The sequence below is a fragment of the Elgaria multicarinata genome, chromosome 2, assembly GCF_023053635.1.
Source record: "Elgaria multicarinata webbii isolate HBS135686 ecotype San Diego chromosome 2, rElgMul1.1.pri, whole genome shotgun sequence".
In the NCBI taxonomy this organism is placed as follows: Eukaryota; Metazoa; Chordata; class Lepidosauria; order Squamata; family Anguidae; genus Elgaria; species Elgaria multicarinata.
In genome coordinates, this window is record NC_086172.1 from 121077078 (window position 1) to 121089800 (window position 12723).

A 12723-nucleotide genomic window follows, 5' to 3' on the forward strand; every position below is an offset into this window, starting at 1 on the left:
TACAGACCTCCAACAGTATATATGCAGCATAAGAATTTTATATGATGATATTTTGTAATTTATTTTTAGTGCAAAATTCTACTGTAGAATCTGTACTTTTTAACAACAAAAAGGAATGTGATTCTTCGGATGGTGTAGTTTTGTGTGTGGTGAACGATGCAGATAGATTTGCCATATAGCAGGAAGTGGCAGACCCTTATAATTTGGTAATTCCTCCCCCACGTATGTCTCCCCTCTGACTGACATGCAAAATAAATGAGTTATTGTAGCATCACTGGTTTTCTGTGGCTACAGAAAATCAAAAGTCATGGCTCCTAGAGACAGGAGCTGCCATTTAGTCTGTTTAGCAAAGGATGCTTTTCCATGTCCAGAGATTTCCTCTGGTCTCAATGCAGGGCCTGGGTTTTTGGCCTATGTATGACTGTAAAACAAGATGGAAGCCAAACAATGAGTGGCTCATTGCAGTGTACTTATCTGCCTGTCACACTCCATCATGCTGCATGATTGGTGAATATGCATACATACAGACATGCAAGTATCTTGTGTTTATTTTTGGCCACTAAAGAAATGGGCCCAAAGTTATTTTGTACTAATTCAAAAAAAGTGGTAGAAGAAATAAGTCTTACCTAATGATAATACGGGACAACATAACCTGGATTGATCATAGCACCGAAGGAGACATTTGGGCTGTGGCATAATGTTAACTATTCTCCTTTTACATGTTATTGGATTAAAATATATTTAATAAAAATATCAATTACAAGTTGCTATTGAATTTTGCTTTCCACCACAGAATGTGGTTTGCCTTTTACAAAAGGACTCTTGCAGCTGCTATCTACTCTTGTGTGTGAGAAGCTTGTCCCTCTACTTCCTATGATGTCCTCAGGCTCGCCAAAAACATATTTGTATTTCCTGTGTTCTAAGACAAGAACCTTTCATCAGGCTCATGTGCTTTGGAAAATGTTAAATATAGGAAAATCTGTGCCTGGCCAGCCTGGCCAGAGTTTTGCTTACGCACTCCACCATGCCTTCCTTTCCCGTACTGGTTAAATTTACTGAGATGCTGTGATTGATTTAATTCAGTTGTAGTAATCTTGCATGTTGTAGAAGTGCTCTCTCACATCGCAAGCCTTCTAGAAAGCTGCAGTCTGCCATCGATTTAGAGTATTTTTGCACAGTGAGGCATCGTTTGGGGGTTTTGGGAGCTGAAACCTCATGGCAGCGCTCTTTTTTGTCACTGCTGCAGTCTTTGTTAAAACTGCCAGACTCCTTTCTGGTTCCTTTGCAAGGAATGAAGCAGAAAAGGCCTTGGTTAATATAACATGGACAACCCTTTCTCCTTAGTTTGTGCCTATACCCAGAAATGCTTCTCTGTTTTGCTCTTTTTCTTAAATGTGACTGTCCCCTCCCCCATTTCTTACATTTGTTGTTCAGCAATACCCTTGCTTCCAAGAAGCTCAGAATAGCTGCCGTATGCGTCATTTCCAGGTGATCTTTCAATGTTACACCATTCAGGTCCAGACCAGGTTAGCTTCATAGATGGCAGCCTCCTGCATCCTGGTGTCCTCCAGATGTTTTGGACTTCAGTTCCCATAGGCCCTAACCAGCATGGCTAATGGTCAGGAATTTTGGGAACTGAAATTCAAAACATCTGGAGGACACCAGATGTTTGTCTTGGGGAAGGCTGATATATGGAATGACAGCAGTTATCCTTTTTTTAAAAAAACAAAAACCTGTACTGGGTCTATTTTGAGAGAGTGCCTGCCTCTGTTTTGCACATGTCCTTGTATTGATGTATCTCCTAGTATGAAAACTCTCTACAGGCAGTAACTGAAAACATTTATCTTCTGTCCAAAGTGACTTACCAGCAAATTGAGTATTTCCCAAGCACCAGAGTGGGTTGTTGATTCCTGTTGATCAGGCAGCAATACTTTTTACACAAGACAATTGCTAAAGGAGTACAGTATGGTCTCTGCGTGTTTGGATTTAATCAGGCATTCCAGCCCTAACCCTGCCTTCCTCTGCATGTGCTTACATTCATACCTGCTCCCTGTTGCTCTTGCAGGCTTTTTGAAATGCTTTCTGTATGCCCTGCAGAGCATCTCCTGCCATTGCTAATGGTCACTGTTGAGCTGTTAATGCAGTTCTCCTTAAACTATTCCTGGCAGGGCCAGCTAATGGCAAGCTTTAGTCATGATACAAATATGGTCACAAACCTGGAGGTGGGTGTATTCCAATGAATGCTGCCCTGAGGCCCTCTCCAGGGGGTGAGGAGAGCTGTCTAGACAACCACTTCTCTCCCCCCCCCCCCCGCAGTTTCTCAATGGGACTCATCAAGGTTCAACTCTAGGTCCATGCTTGTACTCAAAAGTATATTATTGGTAGGCATTCTAGCTGAAGTGGCCTAATCTTCATACATGTGACTTGCAGTACCTGTGTTATAAATTCCATCACACACACACACACCACCTGAACTTGTTTCTATTTCATTCCGTGGTGTTTTGCATCTCTTGTGCATCTGGTGATCGATTCCACAGGTTCCCAGAATAGAATCACATCCTCTGCTTGGCATGCATTTTAGGTAACTGTGCCATTTCCCCCGCTCATACAACTTTCCCCGAGACTTCACAGATCCTTCCTCCTACACAGACCTTTTCTTTAAAAACATTCTACCAAGAATCAACTAGCCCTACAAGTTGTTCCTACTCAGTTTCTCATTGCAGTGAGAATTGGGGTTGAATTTGCAAGAGATAAAATCAAAATTTGCCAAACTGGACCTTCTTTTTAGCCAATGACTGTCTAGTTCAAAGACTTCTGCCTACCATTGTTCTGCAGTGTAGTTAAGCTGAAGTGGAGAAATGCATTCCCCACAAATGCAATTTTAATGTAGCTGTATTGTTTCCCTAAAGCAGGAGATTTAGATATAGCTGTGGTGTATATATGCATGCAAGTATATGTGTTGTGCATCTGCAAGATTGAACATTGAGTGTAGCATCTGACATTCTAACAATCTCAGCTTCCATTTTAAAATTGCAATGTTAAAGTTTCTAGTCCATAGGGCTGCAGAATAAAATACAAAAATATTGTCTTGCAAAAGACCAGAAGTTAGAGCCTGGCAGCAAAGCAGGCAGTTATAACAAAGAGGTTGGAATTCAGCACACTGAGCAGATCAACTCCACATCCTTTTCGTCTTCAACTTCCCCAGGTATTGTCCCAATGTTCCAAATTCTTTGAAACCAGGATAAAATATACATGAAAAAACAAAACACGTGCAAGTATGCTTCATGTGCATGATTATGAATTCAGAATTGGATCACCTTGGTGTAGTTTGGTTGTTTGGGCAAGAGCTCATATAGCACTCTTAACGTATCAGTAAACCTGTACTGCTAATGTGGTCTTCTATGTAGTCATGAATGCCCAATCCAAAATCTGCTGTTTGTAGCTATGAAAATTTGTCATGGTTTTCCTGCAAAGACAGGGAGCTTAGAACTGCAGCTGTACAAAAGCCCCATGGGCCTTCTCTCCCTCCCTACGCATACATACCTCACTTCTCAAAGGAAAAAGTTGTCACCACAAACAGGCCAGTTTATTCACCGGCTGCTGGAGCTGCTGAGTGTGACAGCATCCCAAGAAAAGGGGAAGTGATCCTCAAAAAGTGTTGTGAATCCTTTTGTCAGATAAGTTCTCCAGAAATGTTTGCTATGCGTGATGAGTTTTGCGTATAAAATATTGCTGTTCTTTGGAGGCAATAACAATTTCACATTTCCTGCATGAAAAGTTTTCTCCTTTCAGAGTGTATGTTTTGAGGGAGAAACATTTTCATTACTGTCACCGCTGTTGCAGTGCTTTAATAAACAGTTTCACAGCACATTTTGGGGTGTTGTCTCTTCCTCCTCCTCCCCTTGATTTTGATATCTGGTGCTTCTCTCTCTTTGTTGTCACACAAAACAACAGCTATAGCCCAGATGCACAGGTGTTCAGGGAGCCAATACTACTAAACACCTGTCTCCTGGCATCTCCCTCTCCCACCCTAGTTGATGCTATTGCCATCTCGTCATTCTCCCTGGCTTTAGGATATCCACTGGGGCCTACATGCAGTGTGCTGAGGAGCTAGCTCCAAGGAGGGTTAAGGCCTGTGGCCTGACGGAAGCGTAGGTGGGGAATGTCCCTGCAACTAGCAACATGTCTTTCTGCGTAGGCTGCCAAGTGCAGAACCTCACAAATCTCTCTCTCTCTCTCTCTCTCTCTCTCACACACACACACACACCTACCTCTATACTTACCTCTTTGCCTACAGCATGGGGATAGGAAGGGAGTATGCCAAGCCATGTGTTGTCTGCTTCATGTGAAAGTTCTCTCTCAATCGGATTAATTGCATCTTCCCTTGCCCTCAGTGGCTGTTGCCTTGAGCTGTCCTGATTCTGTACTAAGCTTCTTAGCTGCTGAACTGGGGTCGCCATCAAAAAGCTCAGTTTTCCCCAGAGCCTGGGAAATTACTTGTCTTTTGGGCTCTTGGGCTGAAAGACCTTGTCTGTGCCAATGAAATGAGCTGGCAGAAGGCAATTTTTTAAAGGTGGCTTCAGAACCTTTGTGGCAATCTGGGAAAATGTCGGTGAGAATTGAATCAGAATCCCTCTTATAGCAGTTTTTAGCTGGTTAATGCAGCTTTAGAGCTAGGGTAGGAATAAACAGCCTGTTGGGGACCGCAGCTGAGAAGTAGATGGATTTCTTTACCATAAACAACATGACCCTGGGTCCAGTTTTCACAGTAAATGATTCATATGAACGAGACCTGTGGTAAATTTTCATTCTGAATTATTCTTATTCCAAGGATACCTTTTTCAAGTAATCGTTTGGATTTTTTTGGCCCATTTCACATGCAGGACAAGATATTGCCTGGTGAGGAAGGTGCAAATACTGTAAAGAAAAAATAATATAGGATTTTAAAGAGATTGGGAAGAGTTACCGTATCCATTTTTTTTTTTAAAAAAAAAATGGGAGCAATTTAATGTTGCAGTGTCCAAAAGAAAGATAACCTGTTGTATAAGATTGTGATAGTATAAGATAATAGACCAATCCCTAACTAAGATGCTTGGCAAGCCCAATTCTACGAAATGAAAAATTTCATCTATCTGTAGTAGAACTGTGAACTATCGGTGTCATGGAACCCTCTAGAAATATTCTAGAGCCCTTTCGCTGCCCAATGGCACTTCATTTGGAGCATGACACCAGAGACAGAAACTTTTAATTCAAGAGGTTCTGGTAAGAGGTACCAAGGCAAAACATTTATTTAGTGCTGATCTGTGCATCTGGCACTTGAAATTACAGTGCCCGATCGTCTAAGATTTCACCTTATCTAAGAGGGTTTGCCACATATAATAGACTGTCCCTTTGAAATAGTCAATATTTTCCCCTCCTGAAATATTAGGATATCATAGCTTGTTAACGAGCCCTATTATTACCCCCTCATGTTATGCAAGATTAATTATATTCAAGCAGGCTTTTGCCATCTGAGCTGTTTTGTTGGGTTGAGTGCTCTTTTTATTCTTATTGTGTTTTAAAATTGTGTTTACTTTTTTTTTTTTAAGTCTTTTGTTTCTCTTAGTTGTCTTGAGTGCTATTTCCTGGAAGAAAGGTGAGTTATAAATACATCTAAGAAATAAATTCAAAATCCTTTCTGTCCAGAGACTATCCAGATGTATCTTCATCAATATTAATTAGCTTGAGCATGTTCAAATACTTGCATTCTCTTCAGCTAGATTATTATAGTTTGAGTGCTGGGAAAATGTTATAGCTCTTCTGTTTCAAAGAAAGACATCTAAATTCTCCATCTCTCCGCCCTGCCCCTCCCCCCCCCCCGGAAAATGAAATAAAACTGAACAAAGTATGTGTGTGTGGAGGCCAGAAAAATCATTTATGGAACACATGCAGCTATAAACATAGGTTCTGACCTTATTCTGGGGGAGGGGCACTTTGGGTGCAGATCAAAGGAAGCTATAGATGCCTACCTCTCCCATAATACCATCACAGTGACTGGAAAGCATTTTATTATTATTATTATTATTATTATTATTATTATTATTATTATTATTTATTTATTTATTTATATAGCACCATCAATGTACATGGTGCTGTACAGAGTAAAACAGTAAATAGCAAGACCCTGCCGCATAGGCTTACATTCTAATAAAACCATGATAAAACAATAAGGAGGGGAAGAGAAAGCAAACAGGCACAGGGTAGGGTAAACAGGCACTGGGTAGGGTAAAACTAACAGTATAAAGTCAGAACAAAATCAGGTTTTAAAAGCTTTAGGAAAAAGAAAAGTTTTTAGCTGAGCTTTAAAAGCTGCGGTTGAGCTTGTAGTTCTCAAATGTTCTGGAAGAGCGTTCCAGGCATAAGGGGCAGCAGAAGAAAATGGACGAAGCCGAGCAAGGGAAGTAGAGACCCTTGGGCAGGCGAGAAACATGGCATCAGAGGAACGAAGAGCACGAGCGGGGCAATAGTGTGAGATGAGAGAGGAGAGATAGGAAGGAGCTAGACAGTGAAAAGCTTTGTAGGTCAACAGGAGAAGTTTATATTGGATTCTGAAGTGAATTGGAAGCCAATGAAGAGATTTCAGAAGTGGAGTTACATGGTCAGAGCGGCGAGCCAAGATGATCTTAGCAGCAGAGTGGTGAACAGAAACCAACGGACTGATGTGAGAAGAAGGAAGGCCAGTGAGAAGAAGGTTGCAGTAGTCCAACCGAGAAATAACCAATGCATGAACAAGAGTCTTGGCAGAAGAGACAGACAAAAATGATCGAATCCTGGCAATATTATACAGGAAGGAAAGAGAAGGAAAGCAGCAGCCTTGAAGAATGGTGCTTACTGTGTGGGGTTTGGCATTGTGGGGTTCAGCACTGGTAGCTGGCAACCAAAGGTGGAGATGTACACATGGTCTATATATCTAAGGAGAGTCTTACTTAATCTAAACAGCTGGTGTATTTGATAACGGGATGTCTTGGCCTGTCACCACCTTGAGAAACAGACGTGTAAATCACATGCAGGAGTAATGAGACTTAGGCTGAGTGCCAGCTTGCTGTGTTTTGCACTCTTTAGTTTTGCTTGGATTCACTCCTGCTGGGTGTTGGAGGGGCTACTGCTTGCTTCTCTGCCACTGGTGGTTTTCAGGCAACCAATTTCTCCATCATGCCAAAACTCTCGGTGATCATGGAGGCCATTTGCCTGATCTTATTTAAACACGTGGAGTTCATTGAAAGTCTTAGAGCAAATTGTAGACCTCAGCCCATTCAGGTGACTTTGTTTCTTTTGGATTCAGGTGGCCACATTTTCCTCTGGCCAACATAGCAGTGGCCTTCTGGGAAGTATAGTGCAGCTTATAGAACTCCATTCCCTTGTGAGCTGCCCTTTTTGGCCCGATAGCCTGAATTCTTCTTTTTGAGTTTACCTTATGCTGGAGTCTTCCTTGCCTTTTTTTTTTTTTTTTTGCCTCACATTGGCACTGTTGGCAATATGTCTATTAGATAAATGGGAGATCTTCCTCTGGATGCTACTGTTTACTTCACAAAGCAGGGGGCACTTCTATGGGGCGATTGGGATTCTAGGCCCAAGGTTTATCTGACTTTGCCCCCATGAAAATGGACAGGCAGTTGGTTTAGAGACGGTCCCTTATGGAGCCGAAGTACAAATGACAACAAACATAGGGTTGCCTTGGGGACCTGCAAAACTCTGCCTCTGGAAGAGCAATCAAATTATGCATGATGTGGAAAATGTGGATAGGGAGACATTTTTCTCCCTCCCTCATAATACTAGAACCTGACATGATCCTATGAAAGTGATTGATGAGAAATTCAGGACTGATAAAAGGAAGCACTTCTTCACACAGCACATAGTTAAACTATGGAATTCACTATCCCAAGACAGTGTTAGACAAAATCCTGGAGAAGAAAGCTATCAATGGCTACTAGTCCTGATGGCTAGGGATGTGCTCCGCTTCTAATCGGACCGGAGAAGCAGGAGCGGAGCGGGGGGCTTCGCCTGCCCTTAAGGCGGAGGCGAAGAGGATTGGGGGGCTGGCGGAGCGTGGCGAAGAGGATCGAGGTGAAGGCAGATCCTTCGCCTCGATCCGGAGCTCCGCCGGAAAGGTAAGTGGGGTTTACCAGGCCCTGCCGCTGTCGCTGTCGCCCATGCGGCGACAGCGGCAGGGCCCGGTAACCCCCCTCCCCGCCCTCCTCTCCCTTACCTGCCTCCGTCCGCGGTCCATCGCCGTCTTCAATTGAGCCCGCGTGGAACCGCGGGCTCAATTGAAGACGGCGACGGACCACGGACGGAGGCAGGTAAGGTCCCCCTCTCCCTTGGTCCTTTACCGGGCTCTGCCGCTGGGACTGCCTTGAGTCTTGGCGTGCGTATGTATCCCTGGACAAGCTATCATGGTGGCGAGTTTGAGGTTTCTAAAGTGCAAATTGACGGAGCTATGGAAAGGGGTGTGAATGGGGTGCCCTGTTTTCATAAATTCCCCAAAAATCAGGGGATGATGGGACTGCCTTGAGTCTCAGCGTGCGTGTGCACCCCTGGATAAGCTTTCATGGTGACGAGTTTGAGATTTTTAACATGCAAATTGACGGAGCTATGGAAAGGGGTGTGAATGGGGTGCCCGGTTTTCATAAATTCCCCAAAAATCAGGGGATGATGGGACTGCCTTGAATCTCAGCATGCTTATGTATCCCTGGACAAGCTATCATGGTGGCGAGTTTGAGGTTTCTAAAGTGCAAATTGACGGAGCTATGGAAAGGGGTGTGAATGGGGTGCCCGGTTTTCATAAATTCCCCAAAAATCAGGGGATGATGGGACTGCCTAGAGTCTCGGCGTGCGTATGTATCCCTGGACAAGCTATCATGGTGGCGAGTTTGAGGTTTTTAACGTGCAAATTGACGGAGCTATGGAAAGGGGTGTGAATGGGGTGCCCGGTTTTCATAAATTCCCCCAAAATCAGGGGATGATGGGATTGCCTTGAGTCTTGGCGTGCATGTGTATACCTCCATGAGGTGTCATGGTGCCAAACTTGAGGTTTCTAACTTTAACAGAAAAAAAGTTGTATACTTTTTTAGCTTAATGCAAGCCTATGGGGGGGGGGAAACGGATCTCCGATCCGGATCCGGAGCTCCGAGCGGAGCGGAGTGGACATAGGCGGAGCGGGGGCGGGCGGAGCAGCCCAATCCGCAAATCGCGGATCTGGAAGTGAAGCGGAGCGGGGTGTCCATGCACACCCCTACTGATGGCTATGTGCTCCCTCCAGTGTCAAGGCAGTATGCCTATTAAAGTTAAAGGAAGCCAGATTCCAGCTGGACATCAGGAAAAACTTCCTGACTGTTAGAGCAGTATGACAATGAAATCAGTTACCTAGGAAGGTTGTGGGCTCTCCCACACTAGAGGCCTTCAAGAGGCAGCTGGACAACCATCTGTCAGGGATGCTTTAGGGTGGATTCCTGCATTGAGCAGGGGGTTGGACTCGATGGCCTTGTAGGCCCCTTCCAACTCTGCTATTCTATGATTCTATGATTCTATGTCCTGCTTGTGGGTCCCTGGTCAACAGCTGATTGGCCACAGTGTGAACAGAATGCTGGACTAAATCAGACCCTAGATTGTCTGATCCAGCATGGCTCTTCTTATGTTCTTAACATTTCATTCCATGCCACTTTTCATGCAGAACGTTTTTCTGGCATCCATTATTTACTTGGGAAGCTGGAACTATGAGAGTCACAGCTTTGCCTTTGTAGGAGACTACAGGGATCTAGATCACTTGGGACATAGTCTAGCCCTGCCATTGATGACTGGTCATCCTTCATACTGGTAGGTCAGGTGAGGCCACAAAACCCTATATCAGAAAGTTTTGGACGCCTACCCCCCAGGTAAGCTAAAAATTAAATTTCTGAAGGCTGCACTGACAGGAGGCAAAGGAACATCTTTATCTTCTTTTATCTTCCTGATTAAAATTACTGAGAAGGGTTTGTGGATACATGGTTGTGACTCTTCCCCCCTCCCCATTAAGCCAACCAGCTGTTCTTTGCACTTTGCCTAAGAATTTTGAATATAATTTTGCATGTTGTAGGAAACAGGTGGAGAATCATGCCTTCCAGTTTTTATCTCTCTTTGCTTTCTACAACAGCTGTTTCCCTTCTCCTATGACATGGAAGGAACAGTTTTAGCATGTAGTTCACATGTTGCCCTACTAGCCATGCTCACACATATTAGAGATGGAACTTTGGGTCTTGATTTTTTCCCCCTTCAGAAAAACCCAATTCCTCCTCTTTTCTTTTGTTTTTCAGTTAAACAAAGCTTCAGGGCCACTTAGTGCAATGTACGCCTGGTGCCTTGTCCCATTTCAATTACAAATCAATATCTGTGTCTAGCTGCCAAGGTGAGTGCTGCTGACAAGCACCAGGAGTCAGGCTGGTGTAATGATCAGAAGAGGGGGAGGGTAATGCAGCTTCTCCTGTTAGATCTGCCACCTGACTCTCCTCTCAGAGCTTTGCTCTGAAGTATCTGGGTCACACAGGCACTAGGAGACGTTTGAAATGTGTTGACATGGCCTCTGGATGATACTACTTGTCTCTGTCTGGGTAGGATGGTGACTCCATCTGGTGGTCATAGTGCAATTTGCATTTATACTGACTTTCTCAGTATTGCCATAAGCCATCATATATGGTGGTGGAGCACACCATGGGGCACCCTATGTTCTCCTTTAGGGTTGCCAGAAGAGCTGGAATCCTCCCAGAGAGGGCGAATCTTGAACAGACATGCAGGTTGTTTGAGCACCTTATGTAGGGCTGTTGCTGATTAAACAAATCTTAGTTGATTAATTGTATGAGTTATGAGGAAAAATATACTTTGTTTTTAATATGATACACACACACACTTTGTAGCAGACACCCTGCTGCAAATCCCCTCTTCTAACAATCCCCTCTTCTAACAATCCCCTCTTCTCACAATGGCATCCCCATTGTGAGAATGCCTCTTCTAACCTGCACTTTTGTAAATACATGTTTAAACAAAAAATATCTAAAATGTTTAAAATATACTGCCTGGTTTATTAGGAATACCTCTTTAATCAATGTAGTTGGCTGGCTGACTAGGTGAGCCCTCACCATCCTCCAGTTGTGTGGGACTACAATACCCAGCATCCCCAAGCCAGCATGGCTAGTGGCCTGTTGTTGTAGTCCAACACAACTGGAAGGTACCAGGTTGGTACCAGTCCTGATTGTAAGGCATCTTTGCCTAGTTCTTTGACCAGTTGTCAAAAGCTTCCAAACGGGAAGGTGTGTGTTCATGACGATCAAATATCATCACCCTACCAGTAGTTAGGCGGAGAAATCAATGGATCTTCCTGTTCACATCCAGGAAGTGATGTGAGGTTTCGTTTTTTAAAAAAACAGTAAGGTTACATGGTGGCGGTTTAATGTTTTCTCTCTCAGGCTTGTTGTTCTGAGTCAAAACCTCAATTTACACAAGCCAGGAATTTCATGCCACCACCATTCCTTTGATCTGACTATTTTTGGATCACTAATTGGTGATTGTGTTATTTGTATTCCATCCACCAGAGGTAACAAGCTTTCAACTAATTATGGAACCACATAGGAATGGTAATGAGGCCTCATGGGTTGTTGCAAACGGACAAAGGGAAGTAATAGGTGCATAGTTAACTTAAGGGGTTGGTTGCCACAGGATGTGGCAACGGCCACAAGATTAGATAGCTTTAATGGTGGATAGGTCTGTCAGTGGCAACTTGACATGATGGCCATAAGCTATGTCATGGTTCAGAGCCAAGATGCCGCTGGACACCAGTTGTTTGGTTACAACAGTGGGAGAGGGCTATTGCTCTCATGTCCTGCTTGTGGCCTATCTAATCCAGGAACTGAGTTAGATAGGCCAGAGAAAACCTTTTTGTTGTTGTTGAGAGCCATGTTCCCTTGGGGGGAATCTGTGTGGCTGTGTACCAGGCATAGGTGGGACTGGAGTCTGCAGTGGGCAGGGCCAAAATAGTTGTTTTTCTGCCCCAGTCCCTTCTCTCTCTCTCTTTTGGCTCATCTACACCAAGCAGGATATTCCACTATGAAAGTGGTATGAAAGCGGTATATAAAAGGCAGGAGCCACACTACTGCTTTATAGCAGTATTGAAGTGCAATGACAACTGTGACATATATCATATACCGCTTTCATGCCACTTTCATAGTGTTATATCCTGCTTGGTGTAGATGTGTCATGGGCCCCAACAGTTGTCAGTGCACTTCAATACCAATACAAAGCAGTAGTGCAAATCCTGCACTGCACTTCAATGGCGCTATAAAACAGTAGTGTGGCTCCTGCCTTTTATATACCGCTTTCATAGTGGAATATCCTGCTTGGTGTAGATGAGCCCCTGGTCTCTCTTTTCCTCCTCTCTTTTGCTTATGGGCCTTTGGTCCAATCCAGCAGGACTCTTATCTCCACCCTTTTAACACCTGTCTAGTGTCTGAACTGAGTTTAGTTTCCAGAGGGGTAGTCATGTTAGTCTATTACAGCAAAAAAAAACCCAACAACACACAATGAAGTGTCTTGTGGCACCTTTAAAGACTGCCTCTTTTTTTTTTTTTAATGTCAGAGTAAATTTGTTAAGTCCTTAAGGTGAGACAAGGTATTTGAATTGAGTTCAGTGGTGGTTTTCTTAGGGTAGCTGGTGGCTGT

At 43.7% G+C, this 12723-nt stretch overlaps 1 protein-coding gene across 4 annotated transcripts in view; it reads left to right on the top strand.

Annotated features, from left to right (window-relative positions):
- Nucleotides 1-12723, top strand: part of DGKZ (diacylglycerol kinase zeta) — a 118857-nt gene that overhangs the window by 17288 nt on the left and 88846 nt on the right. The window lies entirely within an intron of this gene.